We start from the raw sequence: 21,380 nt of genomic DNA, 5'->3' as shown, positions 1-21,380 counted from the left end.
TGTGTGTGTGCGTGTCAGAGGGAGTTTCCGTGTGCATGTCTGTTTTTGTAAAGTGTGTTATTTAGCTACCCGGTGACCACATGATAAAACATGGAGGATAAAAATTTCTGCACTGCAAAAATTTGGCAGATCTTTCAACAAGGCGTATAGAGGGGAAATGAGACGTTATTTAGTTGAAGCTGTATTGTTGTACACCATGTCTGCACTGGAAAGGAGTAGAGGGGTGAAACCTGCCTGGAGGGTGAAAGTGTAAGGGGGCTTGTCATTCTTTATTTACCCCACTTGTAGAAGTCTAGTCGGATACGGGACGTCAGAGAAGTCAGGTCCCTGATGACTAGCGAAAAGACTACCTTGGGGGTAAACTCACTGAAGTTACAGCACTGCCACCACTTCCCCAATTTGCTTCTTTCTTTCCATGTGTCTCTTCTGCCTCCTTTTTTCTTTAACCCCCCCCTCCACCATGTCTGCTTCTCCTCTTCTCTCGCTCCCTCTCACCTTTTAACCAAATTCAACTCTTTTATTGCCATACTTTCCAAAGCAGTATATACAAGTTAACATTTATGTAGAAATTGCAGTGACATCAGAGCAGTTATGTATTTTTCAAAATATAATATATAATTATGTATAACATTTGCAGCTAATTAATAGTGTCTAACAATCAACTGCAATTAGACAATTAAACCAAATTGTGCATGCATGCATTTATGCTAAATGCTTAAAAGCAAGACACTTCACTACTCACTTCTGTGTGTGTGTGTGTGTGTTTGTTTGTGTGTCTGGTCGAAACCAAACAGTCCCTCTCTCTCCCTCTTAGCTCATTTAGGCTGCATGTCAGACAGAATGGCAATCAGACTCTCTCATCAAACTCCACTGCCCTTTTACTTTGCCTCCTACCTCTTGGCTCGTCCCGTCTGGCGAGTTGCTGCTTTTTAAACTCCCATCAAAATGTCTGGCGAGGGGACACGGCACGGATCTCCTTACCTTTTCACAAGGCCCCCGTGATCCACCCACCGTCTTTGATGATGTTACAGTATTTCATATTTCTGTCTCGGTGATCCAAGCATCAAAAATCTAGGTTATATCTCATGTCCAAAAACTCTTACTACAGGTATGCTATACATACTCATCATTCAGGCAGACAGCTGCAAGCAAACACTTATATGCATGCATATGGACTCACATACACACGTGCACACACACAGACAGCTTTTCAAAGAAGTTTGCTTTTTTTATTACTTCCTTTCCCATTCAGCGGCCTCCCCACTTTTCCAGAGTGCCCTGGGTGTGCAGTGAAAGAGCCATGCTTATTATGTGCTCTGGGCTCTCCAAACCCAGCTTTGTTTTGTCCAGATAGCTGGTTTTATCTCGCTCTCCCTCTCTCTCCTTCTCTCTCTTTCCCTCTCTCTCCTTCTCTGTCTCTCTTTAATATTCACAGTAAGAGTCTTGGCTCTCACAAGACGGCTGTTTTCCCAGTTTTCTCCCCCGCTAACGGCCAAGTGTGGCCCCTGTGAGTGTAAACATGCAGAAGGGAGGGACATCTCCTGACAAACATCTCCAAGGATGTGCCACCCTGCCCCGTGTCATTCATTCTCTACCTGGCACTGAAGCTAAACTGTTAACACCGACATGTGAGAGCCAAAACCCTAAAGGAGTGCCAGCGGCTACACATGCCTGGTCTACCTAAATCCACACCACACTCACATCTGCTCTCCACATAAAAAGGGTTGTAGTATATGAGTATATGAGCGTAGCATTGAATGTTTGCGTCTCTCAACAAAGCTGTAAATTCAGAGTTGTCTGTGGAACTTCCCTTATTGGCTTGTGGTATTATTAAGTCACTTTCCATGTAGTGTCTTACTTAATATATATATCACACAGCATTTGGGCATGCATAAATCTAATTTGGGACTTAACATCATCTTCATATACTGTTTGCTTAATTCACTCTTAAGTATGTCTTGCATTGTCCCCTTTCACTGTGCTGAAGGTCCTGGTGGCCTTGTGTGTCAGCATGTTCTGTCAATGTGAGTTGTGACTATGTCACCATGACAAATTCCTTTACATCCATTGCACTTGGCAGTTAAGGTAATTTTCATTTGGAGTGTAACGTCTTCTAGTGGTCCTTTGTTTAACCAGGTGGCTAACACAAGAGCTCCCTCTCACTGAGTGACTTGCACCCACTGGAGAAAATTGTCATTACCTTGTAGCCCACTATCTGCAAGTGGCAGCACCGCACTAGCAAACAGCATGAATTAGGAGTGGAGCCTATACTTAAACAGAAGATCACTCCAAACATTGATAAGGCAGCGCACTGCATGGCAGTCAGACCCCTGGTGATGTTAACAGCACTCTGCTATTATCGCAGGTGTGATCGCTCACCAGCCCACAACTACATTTACATCTTAATTACCAGCCTAATCAATGGGGTTGCACTTTGACTTCATTTGTGACATTCGTGAAACCTCATTTAAGATATAAGAATAGGCCATCGTAAGTATTGGTGGTAAGAGAAAAGCACCTATTTTCAACAGGGGACAATAGGTAACAAAGGAGATACAAAAAGGGGCAGTCTTCTAAATTCTCGCACACATGATCACATCGCACTATGGGGTTGACAAAGTGAGTGCTGGGAGATATTTATGATAATTGCATACTCCTCACAAAATGACAAAGCAAATTGGTGAGACGTGTGGCATATGACAGAAAACGGATGGCTTGCGAGACTTGAGCCGGGTGATTTAAATGGCAAGTGATTAAACAACAAACTCGCATTAAGACCGTATTGATGAGTTCAGTGTTTCATTTGGGATCAATAAGACAATTGGTAGAGGCTGAAGCCAATACATGCAGCAGGGAGAGACTGCAGAGAAGAGAGAGAGATGAGTGTGTATTGAACTGCTTCACCGTAGAATAGAGAAGGTGCTGGGATTTGATTATCTAAGGAGGCCTTGGTGAAAACGCTTGAAAACATACAGGATAAGTTATAATAATAAGAGGCGACACTAACGCTCTTCTTTTGGGGTTCTGCTCAAACTATCCGAGTAAGAATCCAGAGCTAGCTTTTAGGTTTCCCAGCAATCCCGACATGTAATTATTAACGAAAAGATGCAATTAAAGATAGACCGAACTTGTCAAATTGGCTTGGCAAAATGCTAACATGCTAGCTAATGCTACACAAGGTTTCTTTATATAATTTGCTTTCCAAATTATAGGCTTCAGCGTAAACCACTATTCCAGTAAATCAGCCTATACTGTCTGTTTGCCTAGAAGAGACCCTTTCTGTGACAGATTATTATTCAGATTATTATTCAGTTCAAAATATACCTCTCAAATCAAGGCTCAAGGTCACATTGTACATTGTACAACACAGGGCTGCACAACGAAATGCAGTTATAGTCTCTAATTTTCTGGGCAAATAATACGGCTGGCATCTTAACTTTTTTTTAATTCTACATCTAAACATTGTCCATCAACCTTGACTTTGAGCACCAAGCATCATCAATAGCAATTTAAACATAGAGTCCTTCAGTCTAAAATGGCGGCGACTCAGCTCTATGGCTGCGCAAAGATGTTGTATTGACGACCCAATGCAGTGTCGCCTTTTATTACTGTAACCTCTTTGGTTTAATCCATTGTGGTGGCAGGATATCATACTGGGGAAAAGCAGATAGCAACATACAGTGATGTTAGCTTATGTAAGTATTACTTTAGCAATCAGTTTCTGTTAACTAACTTTCATGATCTAGATCTAGACCAGTTACTCTGAACCAAGGCCCCGCAAACACCGTGGGAAGGTGTGGGTTTATTTTAAAAGTGTGGCAGGCGCAAACATACATTATTCCCATTTGGGCCCACAGTGGGTTTGCCTGTGCGGGCCCAGGTCCCTTATTCTTCATCTTCTGCCACATTTTTCCACACTATTAATTGCGCGACATAATCAACACATGTGCAAAAATATACGTGATGTGTGGAAATGGAGTGTTATGACTTTTCTTAGAGATTTGCCTTACTGTTTTCATGAAAAACATATATATTTCCTATATTTCCCATAGACAATAAAAGGAAAACCTCGGAAAATCTACAAAAAGAGCTCAAAACATCATTTTTGAGGCCATACTTTGACGTAGAAAGATGATTAAAAGTTTAAATGGGCCACAAGACTTTGGACTTCAATGGGCTAAATGGGCATTCTGATTTCAAGCACCGTTTACGTTTCGACCAATTTTCAGACCATTTCAAATTCTATAAAGGGTGTAGAGTGGATGACATCACACCTAGAGTGAAGGAGAGCTGAAAAATCCTCTGAAAAATCTCCTGACAACTTGCTTTATCACCCATAGTTTTCACTCTTCATACATAATTTTAGGGCAAAAGGAAAACTTGTCACAGACCACACAGACATGTTACTATGGAATCAAACGGACCAGAGTCCAGCCTACAAGCAACGGGAGTGCCAATCAACCTAATTAACTACCTAACTATAAATCGAGGAACGTCTGTGTGTGTGTGTGTGTGTGTGTGTGTCTCCCACATGTGCAGTACAGCAGCGGGGCGGGCTTAAAAAAGCAACAAGCAACAAATCTAGCGACTTTCTGTAGAAGAGAGACACCAGTATTGTCCGGAGAGAGCGAGGTCTTTCCCTCTTGCAGCCACAACAGTCACTTCTCTCTGTCACTTCTGACTGAGGTGCAGCAGTGAGCCTACGGGCACGTCTTGTAGTGGGCCAGCGCCTTGCATGGCAGCTCCGCATCCATCGGTGTATGTGATGGGGTGAATGCAAGGCTAATTTACCATCGGATGAGTTGCTCTTGAGAGCGCTCTGAATGGGCACGCCACCCGACAACGCTGCAAGCAGCAATACTGGGAACCAAGGGTTTTATAACTGCATTTTGTGTCACATGTTGTTTGTGAGAATTTACACAGTAAAGTTGTGAAAACTGGGAGCAATTGAAACAAACCTGTTCCGAACAGGCATGCGCTCCAAACGGACACTGCACTAGTTTATATAAGAAGGCAGTCAGTGCCATTTTTATAACCTGCTCTGTGTCACATAGATTTGACCCCACAAACATAAAAACCACATCAATGCATCTAGAAGAGACTTTTCTCTCTGGTGATAATACTATTTCGGTGATTGGGCTCACGGTTTTCGAATAAAAAAGGAGTTTGAGAGGTGTAATCTACATTAAAGGGCTTTTCTGACCTGTCTAACATGTTGTCTGCCCCTCCCTCTGTGCCCCAATCTCTATAGCAACCATTGCTACCACACATACACACACTGATGTTTGTGTTTGGCCTCTATCGCTCCTCCATTTTAAACATCGTAAACATTAGGCTATATATCAGCGTTTGGCCTATGAATCTCAAATACAGAAATGAGAGGAGCCAGCTCCTCCATTTTATGTCAAACAGCAGCTGTAAGGTACAGTACCTCAGCACCTGTGTCACTAATGATAAAAACTATGTACCTGTTGTGACATGGCCTTTGCTCAACCATTGTATTTCCTCTCTCTCACTGACACATGGTATCACACAAATTTAATGTTTATTCTAAGGTGCATTAGACTAAACAGTGAAAAAGTGAAAGTTCTGTTTAAGTTTTGGGAAAGAAAGCTGTGGTGGATAAAAATCCTACATAAGTAAAAACACAAAAATAAGTTCAAATGTATCATTGATTGCCAAATACAAGTTGGCAAAATTCACTTTCTATTATTAAGATGAATGACTCACTTACTGTAAAGAGACAGTAGCAGAGTCAGCACTGTAACAGTGAAGGGGAACAGGGTGATGCAATCGAAAAAGAGCTCGCCCAACAACACCCATCCGGGTTTAATCCCTATAGCCTCAAGATAATCTGGCTTTGAACGCAACTTGTTTTTTTCACTGCACTAACAACTTCTAGTTGGTCTGAGCACCTGTGTGGAGGGAGTTGGAATCTGGGTGGGACAATGTGAACATATAATGCAGGCAACTTCCGTCTAATGAAGCTCCAGGTAAAATTCTGAGGAAACAGGTGAAATAGTTAGCTTAATTTAATGAATGAACAAATATTTCTCTAAACGTAATGGATAAACAAATTAGCTAAATGTAATGGATAAACAGTTGAAATAGTGAGCTAAACATAATGTATAAGCAGTTAACTAAACGTAATGGAAAAACAGCAAAGAAACCTATAGATTGACTTTAAAAAAATTAATACAGCCAGTACGTTTACATGCACACCAATATTCCAATATTATTTTGAATATGACAATATTCCAAATTGGATACAGGTCATGTAAACAGCATATTCCGGTTGGATATTCCGAATACAGCATTTTCCAATTAAGACGTGGGATATTCTGGTACTATTTGGGTTTTAGAAGCATTCTTTGAACATGTATATGCATCTCAATCAGGGTTTTTACCTCTTGCCTGTTTACGGCTTATGGTCAGCTCTGTGCGTTGCTATGGTTGCTGTACACAAACCAACCAGCCAACAGTTTGCAAGGCTGCAGACCCGATAAGAAGGAGAAACATTGCTACTTGTAAACATTATCAAAGACTTGGATATCAACAGGTTTTTGGATATGCGCACACATCGCTAAGCCGACCTTTTCAAGAAGCTGGTTGAAGGAATGAAAGACAGACGCTGTGATTGCACGGTCCAACAAGTCCGCCACCGTTGGTAAACTCTTCACTTTCATTAGCCATGAAAACAGCTTGGTCAGAATATCGTCTTTTTCGGAATAAGGGCAAACACTGGAATATTATGTGCATGTAAACGTAGTGAGTGTTAAATAACATCCAGTTTATAATCCATTCATTAGAACATTTTGAACATGACGGTTGAGGTCTATGAAGGGGTACATAAGCTCATTTCATAGTGCTGTGAGGGTGTACGTCCGACAAAAAAGGTTGGGAACCACTGATCAAGACCACTGAACAAGCTGTAGATTTGCACTTTTGTGGAAGGCCTGTTTCTCTTCCACCATCTGTAAGTGTGTGCGGTTATAAGCTTTGTCACTGGTGCAAAAGAGAAGAGAAGAATTCATTAATTGTGATTATTAATCCAAACCTAGTTTAGGTGAAGCAGGCTGTACCGGTAAAAGCACGGTACTGTAAAGCTCAAGCAAATCACAGCTGTCATCACTCTCCTCCCACAGTGTGACGGATGATTCTAACAATGAACATTTCATCTTCAGCCGCACCACGAGGTCCTATACGACAGAGATGAAGTACATCGGCTGAGATGAATTACTGCACAGTGATTTATCATGACAGGCCAATAGGAAAAATACAAATGAACAATTAGCAAATTTAGCCTTAATTAACTGCTCTCAGACAATAGATGAGCTTGTAGAGTGTGTTTGAACATGCTTTGAAATAGTCAAAGCACAAGTCTAATCTTCATGCAGTTTGTAATATTACAGTGTTAATTAGGGTTAATTGAATAATTTCCCTCACTGCGTACTGATTATGGATGTCTAACACAGAAGGGGCTATCTAGATTCAGCAGAATGTTTTGAATAACGGATGTACGGCTTATGAGCCCATGTGCAGCCAATCTGGAATTCCTATACAGATCAAATCAAAATCAAAATGTATGTTTTTTAAAAGGGCAAAATGTGTGAAAAAAACACAATATATTATTTATCCTTAAAAACAGAAGGTACATTTACTTTGTTTTTAATCCTGTTCTACATTAATATGAGGTAGTTATTGTGTTCTGCAACAAACCAAGACATTAATAGACTGTGAAGTTTGCCTGGTTTGAACCATACTCACATCACATGTGTTCTTCATTCAGCACCTGATTTGGGAACACGTTGTTTCCCACACCGTCTCCTCATGAGAGATAATGCAATTTAGCAGGCAATACAATACCGTGTGAGACCTGGATGACATGCATCCCTCATCCCAACACTGGCTTAAGAATTAAAACCCACAAGATCTGCTTTGTTACGACGCACATATGCTCACGCATGCAGACACACACACAAACACACACACACACACAGATGCAGCAAACACAAATTAGGACATATCTCATAATTCAAAGTCACCAAATCCAATTACAATCAGGAAAATTCAATTTGGCCCAAATCCTTGAAATGATGAGTTGATTTGAGTAGAAGTTCCAAAAATATGAAGTGTTGGTAAACAAAGCATTTTTCTGTTTTAACATTGTGTATATAAGTCGGATTGCAAAGAACCCCCCAACTGAGTGAGAATAGTAATGTTTGCATTTCTGGTATAACAATAGCATCTAAACTATGCCAGCTTAATTAGATGGTAACAGGAAGGTAAAGAGTTGCACCTGCTGAGAGAAAATGACCTGATGCTGCTCAAACAGAGGAAAAGCCAATTACAGTAATAATAGTTTGAGCAGAAAAAGGAGATATTTGGACATTTTCCCCTTCAATATACGTATATTTTCATATATCATGGAAGGTTGTACGCCTCTCTGTGTGTGTTTTTGTGTATGTGTCCACAATGTGCGTGCACACTACAAAGAAATAGGATGATGCCATCATCCAGGGAGTTGGCAGCAAATATCTGGCTAACAAATGATGATGTGAATACATGGGCTCATAAGCCTATAAATCAGACTTCCCCCTACAAATTAATAGAGTTCACAGTTGACGGCTGAGGAGTAAAACCGTAAATTATGTTTGACACATGAAAATGGCATGACAACTGGAGGGCAGACCTGTAACAGACAAATTCCCCTGCCTGTTTTGGATTCTTGTTTTAATAGAAATGACATGCTAACCTTTTGTATAAAAAGAGTATTATTAGTTTAAAACAGTATTTCACAACATATTAGGGTACTCTTTCTTGATTAGCACCTTGATATTATATCTAATAAATCTTAACAATATATTTTTTACCAGTCTAAAAATAACAAATATTTGAAGAGAACTCTCTATGTCTTCTTAAAAGTTGATTTAATATTTTTGAAATTTGATTTCTTCCATCCATGTTTTTTGTGACAGAGAAGTAACACGTCTGTGCATCCGCATCACATTACAAACAACTCTGAAATGGCAGTGCAGACTTATTGTACAGAGACATGAGAATGACAGCGAAGATGAAGGAGAAAAATTCAGTAAAATTCAGTAAAAGGATGAAAAGAGACAGCAGGAAACAAGAGCAAAAAGAGGGGGAGGATGGGAGGAGGGCTAAGTACCAGGGAGTGCGTCAGTGTGGGGGGCTAATGGTGGGGGTACCAAGGTTGCAAGCAATTTCTCTTTGTTATCAAGTGAAATGACTCTGCAAATATGACAATAAATCACAGTGGAAATCAATCTGAGAGGAGGCGACTGTGAGCCACTGATAATGCATCAATCAATATTTAATGTTTAGACTTTAATTAATCCACAGGCGCCAAGCATTCTTTAAGTGACAAAGGGGGAGAGTGGGGGGGAGGGGGGAACGAGCAGGGAGTGCTTTTGCATAGAATAGCTCTTATATCAAACGGAGACACTGAGCTGAACGGCCCCATCATTCGATTTCCCACAGCTTCCCTGTGTTGCTTTATTACCTCTTCTCTTATTTACGGGAGCTTGAAACAGAGTAGAATGGAAGCAAATTTAAGTGTTTGGTCAGAATATAGAGATACATAAATACCTTTAATGAGTATATGAATTGTTTTATCGACAACGTAACATGGCTTAAATGTATCAACATCTGATCTTGATCCACTCCAAGTCTTAGTAACCAGGGTTGCTGGTCTTTCTTGTTTCTCATTGTGTTTCAATAATTATAATAAATGACTAATCAATTAATGTACTCAAATAATTAGTCTTTACAATTTTAGAAATGATCATCAACAGTATTGTTTCTCTTCTTTAGTCTCATAGTTTAGATAACAAAGGGTGTCAGCTAAATACACAATGTCGGATTTATTGCCCTTCCTTCACATCACTGTGCCTTCCCTGCTGCAGAATTACATTCAAACTTGAAGAAACTCATACTTTCTTGTCTTAGCAATTGTGGGAATGCAACTCTCAAGGCTGTGAGAACACTAAGACCCACCTCGATACACAACCTGCTCCGGCCTCCATACCTGCACACCGCTGACACTGCTGTAACGTCTGATTCAGGGGCTCTGTCGAACAAAAATCCCTGTCTGAACAATGCAACCACAGAGCCGTTATGAAGGACATCTTGAGCATGGAGCCATGCTTAGCCCTCACCCTCTGATCACGCTGACACATCCCACAGGTACTAATTACCGAATCTACTCCACGGAGGAGTTGTGGGAGAAATAACATGGAAGACGCTTGACATTTGGATACCTGCTGTAAGATTCACGGGGATAATTGGGACAAAACTGAAAGGGAGGTCCAGCAAGTCTGTTTTAGTTGATAAAATGGCTTTGGGTAACTCTCCAAGTAAGGCACATCTCCAAAAACATGACCTCAGGAGAGCACTGAGGGGGTCAGCACAGAAAGGGAGAAGCAGCACAGGCATTTCAAGTTTAAAAACTAGACAATTATTTGAGGAGTTCCTTGAGATGTGGATAAAAGGCTTACCCATAAAAAGCTCCTGATATTCTTGACCGCACATATAGCGTTTGATCCATTCGGCCATTGTCCACAGATTTGCAGGTCTTTTATCTTCAAAGAGGACCCATCTGGAGCTTGGTGGAATGTGCTGCAAAATGTACCATGAACAAGCCATTCTTGAAAATCCGCCATTTAAATATCAGTCAATCTGTGTTGGAAAAGAAGCTTTTATTGAATGATAGCTGTGGATGTTTTGTACGCAGCAGGTGTGTTTTTGTGCTTATGAATGACTACCAGCCTACAGAGTAGAAGCTGACACTAATATCATGCTTCAACAACAAAGCTTGAATTCTTCAGATACATCTTTCCAACAGAAAATAGAGAGTACTGAAAGCTGAAAGAAGAAAAAAACAGCCTTTCAACACATATTGATCGGAAATGGAGGGTTGGGGTGGGGAGTGTAAAGTATTTAACTGACTTTTATGACAGTTATTAAGTCATTTCCAGCAGCGGTGGTTTATGTCTTTGCAATAACCTCCATGAATGATGTAATGAGAGATTATGATACTTCCTCACCCGTTTATGATCTGTACCTCTTGCTTCATGTCAACACACTCGTGTGTGTACCCTTGTATCAGGCTTAGCCAATATCAGACCAGTACTGACCGTACATTTATTAAATAGGTCCACTGGATGTTGGCCAGTCTAATAATGATGCGGGTTAATCCATGACCACTGATACATGGAGATAGTCTGTAAAATGTGCAATTAAATTAGATTTTCTTGGCACATTTTATGTATCTAATTAGTCCGTGATTTTTTATAATCAAATTCCCTGCAGTCTTTTACGTATGTGCCTATTTCCATGGCTGCAGAGTCAATCGCAGTATCTTAAAAAAAAAAAAATCAGTAATGATTGTCAAACACAGAGCTCTCACGCTGATACCTAGTCCACACATACAGGTATTTTTTTTAAAACAAGCTTTTTCTTTTTTTTGGCCTTTCGTACACACACAAACACCATTTTATGGTCACTGAAAGTGGAGCTTTTGAAAAAGGTCTGTCCTGGGTGAAGATTTTTAGAAGCAGTTTTAGTGTTGTCATGCAGATTGCGGTTGTTATCTCCTTTGTGAGGCATCACAAATGATGAAACATTTCTTGCAATGGTGGCCAAAATAATGCTGGTAAAGCTAGCAGGACTTTTTACATGTTTACATGTAACTGTACAGTTACTCTTCCATTGTATTGAGGAATGGTCACTGCTACATAATAACACTGAAACAACACAGACCCTGCGGCCAAAGTGAAAAAAATGCAGCCCTCTTATTTATTTGAATGAGGCCAGTCCTTCAACACAGTGGGGTGCAAACGCAGAGGGCTTAAGCAAAAAATAAAAATGCAACATCACCTGATAAAAAAGTTGAACTTGGCACAACGCAACATGAGGTCATCTGGCAAGGTGCTGGGCCAATGAAATATGTGCAAGCGCGCTTTCCTGTTAAATTACTTTGTAACATGAACAACGTATTTCTACTATTTACCTCAAGATTGTCAGCTCAAAAAAATAATTTGAATTTGAATAAATCTTGTCTCATAGTATAAACCAATGTGCAGTTTATGGCGTCTGACAAGTTTTCAAACTCATGGGTCTGTAACTCAACCAGGACTTCTTAGATCATATTTAGTCTCGCATTGCCAGACCTTCCTCCACAGCGCTGTGGTTAAGCGCAGTTAACCATTGTCCTCATAAATCGACGAGAGTTTAAAATGCCAACACAAAGAAAGCAGAAAGTAACGGACATTCAGCCGAAATGAAAGACATTCAGCAGAATGTCCAGCGGCAGCTGAACAATCCTGGAAGTGGAACGTTGTGGATATAGATTAGATCGTATTTAACGTCTTTACATTAAACAATACACCCACCCCAACGCATGTGGCTTCAGTAAGAGTTTTGCCTTCACCCAAAAACAAAAAAGTTACTGGTTTGTATAGTGCGTTGTTCGGAAATAATCAGTTCCGGTGAAGCACACTTTGGATGTAGCATTATACTAACACTAGCACTGCTTTCCCTGTGTTGACTGCTCCACTTGGTAACTTGCAACCATCTGCATATTTTAAATTCCATGATACCGCTGTGCATTGTGCATATTGCTAATGGAGTAAAGATTTCAGGAAGAAGTGGACACAGCAGTCCAACATCTCTTTTAGTGTGGGAATGTTGTGGATTGCATGGAGTTACTTAGTTTCTTACTTTTTTATTTTCATGCAGAATTTGGGTCGGATTTGTGTTTCTATATTGATGTAGCCAAATCTGACTCTCAGTTAATATTTACGTCCCTACGCACAAATATATGTATAGTATAATTATATATGTACTTTAGAAAGACACACACACACACACACACACACACACACAAACACACACAGGTCATAACACACAACATGCAGTTTGAACCAGTGGACGGTAGATAGGGAGTCACATGAAACATATTTACAGACTGTCACACACAAGTTAAAAATCGGGAGGGCTCTCTTAGTTTTTCATGCTTCTTATTCACAATGGCCCAGTGTACGAGAGGAACGAGACAGTTGCCAACAGAACATATCCAATTGGTCACGGTCATTAAAAAAGAGGGACTAAAACAATCTACACCAAAACTGAGTTATTTGAGGCGGAGACAGTGGAGGAGCCACTGGTTGATATATTAGGATGTATCAGTGTGAAACGCAAAGCGAGTAACAAAATAATCCAAAGTGTGAAATGCAGCAAGCTGTGGAAAGACAGGGCCATAATTTCTAAGAGGCCAAGTATGACATTGGCCCAAGAAAGACAGCAGTGCCACATATGTCTTAATTCCCTCAGACATATGTGAACATGTGTAACTGTGTCATCAAATCCTCAAAATGCCACAGACTGTCATGTCTGCAGCCGAGGCCACGTCTGAGAGAAGGAGGTAATAGTAGCCTGCTGTCATCTCCTGTCACTTTTAAAAAGTGAACTGACAGACCAAAAACATTATGCTGAGAGCACACAAAACACTGTCTTTTGGGCATCTGTGTTAGACATCCATAACCACTAATCTCATACCTCATAAATTAACATATGCTCCATTTGTTCATGTCCTAAGTTGTTTTTTGTTGTTTAGAAAAGTGAATTTTACAAATGGCTCTTCCAAGTCAAAGTTCCAAGCTCTTTTTTTTTGTTGCTGCTCCCATAACGCCTGGTCACACTAGAAAGTGACACAGTTTAATTTTTCTGCATGTCTTCCAGAAACATGTGGTAAGCTTGCCACTTACATGCTAGCTGGTTGGTCTCTGTACTGGGCCTTTTACTGCCCCCTGGCATTTTGCCCCAAGGACTGTACACCATTTTATTAAATAGAATAGAATTCCTTTACTGTCATTGCACAACATTGTACACTGGAATTAATTAGCAATACTGACGGTACATTCACACATATCAGTGTAAATGCACCGATATGTGTGAATGCACCGCCATTATTTTCAGTAATTAAATGAAAAAGGTAATTAAAAATAGTGACATATATATTATACAGTATATATATATATATATATATATATTATAACATAATATTAGGAGTTACTGAAGGGGGAAAAGGCTCTCCTAGCTAGCTAGTTTGGTTGCTAACAGGACAACAAGTTTACATAATTTATAAAAAAATATATATATTTGCACCATCAACTCCTGTATCATAACTATCTCATTTGTTAAGCAGTAATACTACAACAGAAGGGGGAAAAAAAATACAAATGCCAGCTAATAAGTTACAATAGCTCCTCCATTTCTTCTTCCAATGTGTGTCAAAGTTTTCCAAAGTTGAACTCAATGCCAACATATTGCATGGAGTTACTAGAAATTCAATATCTGCAGCAATGACGTTGGAATAAATTGATGTTGCTGCAGAATATTGCTATTATAAATGATTGTGTGACCAGGGCTTAACTTTCCTCCCTGAAGCCTGCTTCCAGTCCAGCCCATCCTCCTAATATTGGCACTACCCCAGTGTTTACCAAAGGTGACAGGCCTGCAGTCAGGGGTTAAATGGTAACTAGCTGGACATGGGTCTGACAAACAGGATTCAATGCAGCAACTCCCTGCACACCTGTCCTGCTGAGTGTTTTACAAAGAGGAAAGCTTTCAATTTCTGCCTCATAAATAACACAATAAAAGGTGAAAAGAAACAGGTGGTAGTAGCTGAGTCTACTGTCTCTGACCAAACTTTCTAGCTGAACCTGAATCCGTATGATGATGTCACTCATTTTAACATCCCGGTGATTAATCCCTCTGTCAATTTGGAGCCCAAATTTGCTGCTGCGGATTTAAGAATGCACCCAAGCAATATACAAGCTGATTGCACATAAAGTCATAGACTTGGTAATGTTGGAGTGCGTGCATGTGTGTGTGTGTGTGTGTGTGTGTGTAAAAGTCTGGGTCAAGGAACTTTAGGAATGCCGTACTGCTCTGTCCTTTTGTGCAGACTTGCTCCTGTGCCAGGACAAGGGCCTTGTCTTTAATCCATACTGATTTAGTAAACACTGACGTTAAGACCGCTGCCGGCCAACATCTAATTCTGTTGTTTTCTCCTGCAAAGAAAATGTGTATTTCTTTGGAGATGTCTTGAAGCAGATGGAAATGTGGGGGGATAAATTTAATCTGACTAAGGCTCATGCTTTGATTGGACCCCAGATTAGGATAGCAGCCTAGTATTTTCAATAATTATTCTCTAGTTGAATTAAACATATCCTCTTAACACGAAAAACATACGCTTGTCGTGCATGTCTGCCCGAACATCTGTAGGACCACTGCTTTTAATCTCAAAATATTTATTAAGAGAAGTAAGAGCTCAGCATGCGCAGATAGCTACATGGATGGAATACATTCAGTTTACAGTAGCTGCAATTAATCCGTGTTGAGATAAACTACACGTGATATGCAATTTCCTTAAATCTTCTCATTTAAACAGTATTTCTTTTGCTTTTTACTGGCAGTTTGTACTACACAAAAGGCAGGATAATTATGTTAGAGCATTATTTGTAACATTCAGTTGATTTATTTCATCCATAAGCAAGCCACATCCTCTCCTCCCTGCTGTCACCTGGACAATAGCCTGGAAACTTATCTCTTAGCTCGCCTGCTCGTTACTGTCTCATATCAAACCGGTATTGTGTTTCTACTATTTTTTTTTGTCTTTGAGACAATCCAGTCACTGAGCTTGTGTGCTAATTGATGGCAAAGTGGCCGGGGCATTCATCCTCAGGCCCCTCTGTTTGTAGGTGTGGAGGCGTGTAGCCCCTTTTCCTGTCGTGAATTAGGACCACTTACCCAGCCCGCTTAAGCCCCATTGTTCTTTTTTATCAGTGACCATTTTAATAAATCTCAGGTGGTAATCTCGCAGTGCCGCCCACCAGACACTCTTTAAATTGCATGTAAAAACAGTTACCTGCAACAACAATGGCCTCGCCGGCTGACTTTATCTGACAAGTGTTGACAAAGAAGACAGCTGCCCTGCTGGACATAAGGTCAAGCTTAATACTACCTACCTCCCCCCTACCTCCCCCCTCCTCGTCTGCTCCTTCCAGGGAGTAAAAGAAGGGAAGAAGAAGGGGGGCGGTTCACTGCGTCTTCATCCTCAGATTTTATCAGGACAACTGAGGACCTGCTCTCTTCTTATCACTGTGGAAATGACACTGTGTAATTCACTCTGTCTGTGTGTGTGTGTGTGTGTGTGTTCATGGTTTAATAAAGGGCAAAAAAAGCCCAGAGCAGCAATGAGGCAATGAAAAAAGAAGAGAAAGATTAAAAAAGCATATGTTTTAGAAGTCATTAAGAGGGACTCAGTAGAGCCTGCTGTGGACTTGATTTACACTGGGCAGTAAGCTGTTGGTGGGTGTAAATAATGTATTAATTTTTAAAGAGATTTTTTTTCTCTCTCTTCTTTCAATGATAAAAAAAAATCTCCATCTGGTCAAGTGTGAAGTAGGACAGAGCTAGATTAGAGAATGTTCTGTGTTATCTTATCTGAGCACAGGCTTAACTGCACAATCAATGCTCCTCCAACAAGTGGTTCATTAAAACAGAATGGCAATGTTTAATTCCATGTATTACAAATGTGCGCAGGCACAAAAACTGACAATTGAGGAATCAAAGCACAAAGTGGGATATGGATTCACATTACTGTCATGAGTGAATTAATGGGAAATATTTGATTCAGAATGCTGTAATTGTGAAGAAATGTGTTTTAATTGCACTTGTGAAGACACAAGGACAACAGGAAATCAAACGAGGATATATAACAGACAGAAGTAAAGCTGAAACGATTGGACAACTGATCCACAGAAAACTATTTTGATAAACAATAATTGTTTCAGTAATTTTTTAAGCAAGCATGCGCATTCACTGCTTCTCCAGCTTCTCTAATGTGAAGAATAGCTGGTTTTTATCAGTTTTGTATAATTTTACACTTAACGTATTTTGGGTTCTTGGTTAGACAGAACAGCAATTTGAAGATGTCATTTTGGGCCCAGAGGAATATTGATGGACATATTTGAATGTAGACTAAGCAGTTAATTAGTAAATTGAGAAAATAATTTGCAGATTAATTAATGAGAATAATTACTTTCAGAAGACAATTCCTAATAATAATAATCTTAGTGCTAAAATGGTGGGTGTTCTTAATAGCAACTTTGTCTATGGGAAAAGTGTCATTTATTAACATGCTTTTCAATGTACATGCTTCTTAATATGCCCCTTCAATATTCTTTCTGATTTATAATTTCTAATAGCTAAAAACTGCATTTCTTAATAACAACGGCACATTTTTAGGCCTAAAGTGACATCAGCAGCTTGAGGTCACACAGACACCAGGTCAGACTTTTAAAATAATTGATGCAGGTTTCTCTATTGATGTTCTAAAGTCTTTAAAGCTCCCTGTAATGGATCGGTTTTTCAAAAGTACTTTAAAAACACATCTGACTTGCCATCAGCTTCCATCAGCAGCCGTCAGCGTCTCATGACGGCCTGGCGTTTTACTGCCAATGAACTGCCGCGACACAGGACCTGCTTTATTCAGCATCCTATCATTAATCTATGTGAGCATCAGCATCCAGCGGGACAACTGGGACAGCGGCGCATCTGCCAGCCACGTCCTGTCCCGTTTGTCCATTGCTCACATGGCCCCGGCCCCAATCATTCAGCCTCATATCTATAATTCATGAAGGTAGTCTCACACCACTGTCCCCCCCTATAGAGGAGTGCTGAGGTATAAAGCTGTTTGGTGCCAATATCTCGTCATGCTCAGAATCACAATGGCTCGGTCTGGTCTTCATCCATCACACGGGCGAGGCGAGGCCTGCCATGATATTACCCAAATATTATTAAAACTTTGAACCTCCTGCTCCCATAAATTAAGAGCAAATTGCCGGCGATGCCACTCCATGGGGAGAATGTATGGCCTGCTGTAGCTGGGGAGTAATTGCACACTTAAAGAGGAAGCGTGGCTGAGCATTCTGCTACGAAGAGAGTGGACAGAACGTACGAAGGAAGACTAGGAAAGGATTTGCAGTTGGCTCATTCTAGTTCCGATTGTCTGTATTGATGGGGAGGGGGTTGGTGACTGAAGATTGCCACTTTGACTGTCTGGGAGAAAATGGAAGGGGATAAGTAAATGAGTAATGTGTCTATCCTTTCCTGAAACATGTACTGTTTAAATGTCCTCAGGCAAGGCACTATACACCCGCTAGGAGACAGAAAACAGTAGAGAACTGGGAGTTGGAAATATTTAGAGCTATGTAACAAACGAGCCAGCAAACTTCATCTTTATGAGTAAAAGTTTAAAAAAAAACAAAAAACTATATTATTCATTCATTGGGTCAGACCAACCTGGATGGAGAACTATTACTGGAGATAGAGAGACCAAACATCTGTTGTTAAATGCAAGCAGGCTGCAGTGTGACATGTTTGCAGTCTTGTCCTCTTCAGATGTTTGGCCTACAGTGATCCACTTCAAACACTTGGCTTGTGTTGCTCTCTCTCTCTCCTGCTCTGACTCTTTCTCGCTCCCTCATTTCTATCTTTCTCAGCCTCAGCTGAGCTGCAAGGACTGATACCCTCTTCTCCTTGACTCCTTCATTCCTCTCTGCAGTATCTGTAAGCTGTTTTATTTCTGTCTTTCTCTGCTTCCGTTTCAGCTCTCTCTTCCCTCTCCCCTCTCCCCTGTTGTTTCAATCTCTGTCCTCTCTCAGTCACTGCCTCTCCCTTTCCCCTGCTGTGCTCCCTCTATGTATTAGCATCTTTGGGCTTGCGTGCTTGGTGATGAGATTTGATCCCACATGCTGGATGATCCTCACCTGATATCCCACGCCAGGCAGATTCTTAAGCAGGTTATCTCGCACGTCTTAAGAGGAAAGGACACACTGCTACATTTTTCTCCCCTTGAATTCAGTGCGACACAGGCTAATCTGGCATTAAAGTTGAGCAATGTGTCCATCAAACTAAATACTAAGTGACAGCATGCTACTCTACAGGGCTGCTGCACAGAAGGTAACTATAGCAATGTGATTAGGTGGGAGTAGTCTAACAACAAAAGCAGAAATGCTGAAAATCTGAAAAATATTGCAAAGGATGAAATGATCGGAGTACTGTATCTGATCGCTGATAAAAGGGACTGGGGCCACCTTCCAGGAACCAGGAGTGGGGTTGTTGGGTAAAGAGTGGTAAAGAAAAGGCAGTGATAACTGATGGCACATCTGCTGAACTGCAGGTGTCTGTTACTTCACTCTTCTCATGAGAGCTAACAGATGACTTCACCCAGAGACACAATGCTGTTATATATATATATATATATATATAAATATTACTCCTGAGGGAGGGAAAATAACAATCAAACATTTCAAACTTTGCTAGAAAGTACATTTTGCTGCAATTTGGACATTGTGTAGTTACAGTAGTAACAGTAAACACTGACAGCACAACAAAGCAAGGCATACTACGCACAAGACTATGTATCAGCCTCAAAATGTAAATATACGTTCAGCTTGGGCTGCGGTTATTTTCATACTTCATTAAGGATTTGGTCTTCCAATTGCCAAAAAATAATGTCATAAATTACCAGAAACCAAAATGATGTCTAGAAATGATCTAGCCCCAAATAGCTCTCAAAGTTTTAATTTGTAGACGATGTGCAAAGGCAACAACAATGAAACTATAACCAAGAAATGTTTATTTTTACTTGATTAATTGTTTTCCAACAATCATTGCATTGGTTAATCATCTAATGGTTTTGGCTCGCCATTCCGCCCTGAATTAACAGCTTGGGATATCAGGAATTCATACCACATCAAACGCTGCTTGGTACCTTATGATGGTTGACAGATTTGACATAACATCATTAGATCTGTTCATGAATAGACTCACATCTCATGCCCAGACAAACAGCTTTAATGCCCTCATCATGACTTCAGAGGAAAGGCATCAGCAATCCTTACATGTGAATGAACCTCAACACAGCTACATTTGCCCACGGACGAAGAAGAAGACATTATTGTTTTGCAAATACAGCTGGCAGGCAACTTAAAAGGGCCATTAGACTGCTCTTGTAATTGTTGAAAGATAAGAGAACAGAGAACGGGGAAAAATGCAACCAGGACAGAGACAGGAGAGTGGGGGAAAGGGAGGGGTAGTGGGGCATTCTTCAAAGCGATATCAATTTTGCCATTCACTCAATTTGGATTGATTTCCCTCCTTCAAACACTAAAAAACAGATGCTAAAATGCTTTTCTTTACAGTGTCTCCAAATGTAAAGTAGCAGAAAAAGACAGAGTGGGAGAGAAAATTAGAGAAAGATAGAGAGAGGGACAGAGAAAGGGAGAGCATGGAGTTCAGCATCTCTCTGATTGCTATCTTGGGGCTATAGTGAGCAATTACTGGCTGGAACCTTTAAAGAGTCTGATTACAGGCAGTCACAGACTGTAGAGCAGACAGACAGACCTGGTCCCAGGTACCACTCAGCTGTCTGCTGACCATCTTACCACCACGCACTGCATCACAGCTACCAGCGTAGTACCCTTCATTAAGACCCCCCCCCCACACACACACACACACACACACATAAACACTAAATGCATCTGTCAAGGTGCTCTATGGCAAGTGGTGGATACAAAATGTCCATATCTGGGCTGATGCCAACACAAGTAGAGGGTTCAGTGTACCGATTAAGGTCCCTTCAGTATCTTACAGGACAGTCTCTCATCCCACCAGACCACACGCTCCAGACATCTTGCTGTTTGCAGCTTGCAATCCATCTGATTGGCTGTTCAGCTTGAAAACGGTAGTGAGAAAAGCAACAAAAAAAAAAACGACTGTGAGAGCGCACACAGAAGGCTCTTCTCATTTTACATCTCATCTGATCAATCCAATACACAAAGAGCTGTCAAAACTGTCCAAAAATGACGTTTGAATGTTCCTTCTAAAAAACACATAGATGCGAACAATTGGAATATCCATTTTTGCACATTATGTCCATAAGATGGCAAACATATATACGAGATACATAACTACTTGTGTAGGTGTATTTATTTCAACATAAACATTACAAAATAAAGTAACGCTAATAAACTAATGTTCTACTGTGAAATTTAATATAAAGACCGTAATATTAGACCTCTCTGGACTGTGGCTGCCCTCTAATTTAGTAAAATGTAACAACTTAAAGTTTCATTCACTCCTTCTTGTCACATCATAGGAAAGCACATTGCTATCGCCAGAGTGACAACTTTGTTTGGCTCATTTTCTGTGTAGGATGAAGGCATGTTAGGTGGGTGGAAGTAGCAAGCTAACATTAGCTAACTAACGTAAGCCAGCGAAACAGA

This window comes from Perca fluviatilis, chromosome 3, assembly GCF_010015445.1.
Source record: "Perca fluviatilis chromosome 3, GENO_Pfluv_1.0, whole genome shotgun sequence".
Taxonomy (NCBI): Eukaryota; Metazoa; Chordata; class Actinopteri; order Perciformes; family Percidae; genus Perca; species Perca fluviatilis.
Note: the sequence above shows the minus strand (reverse complement) of the source record.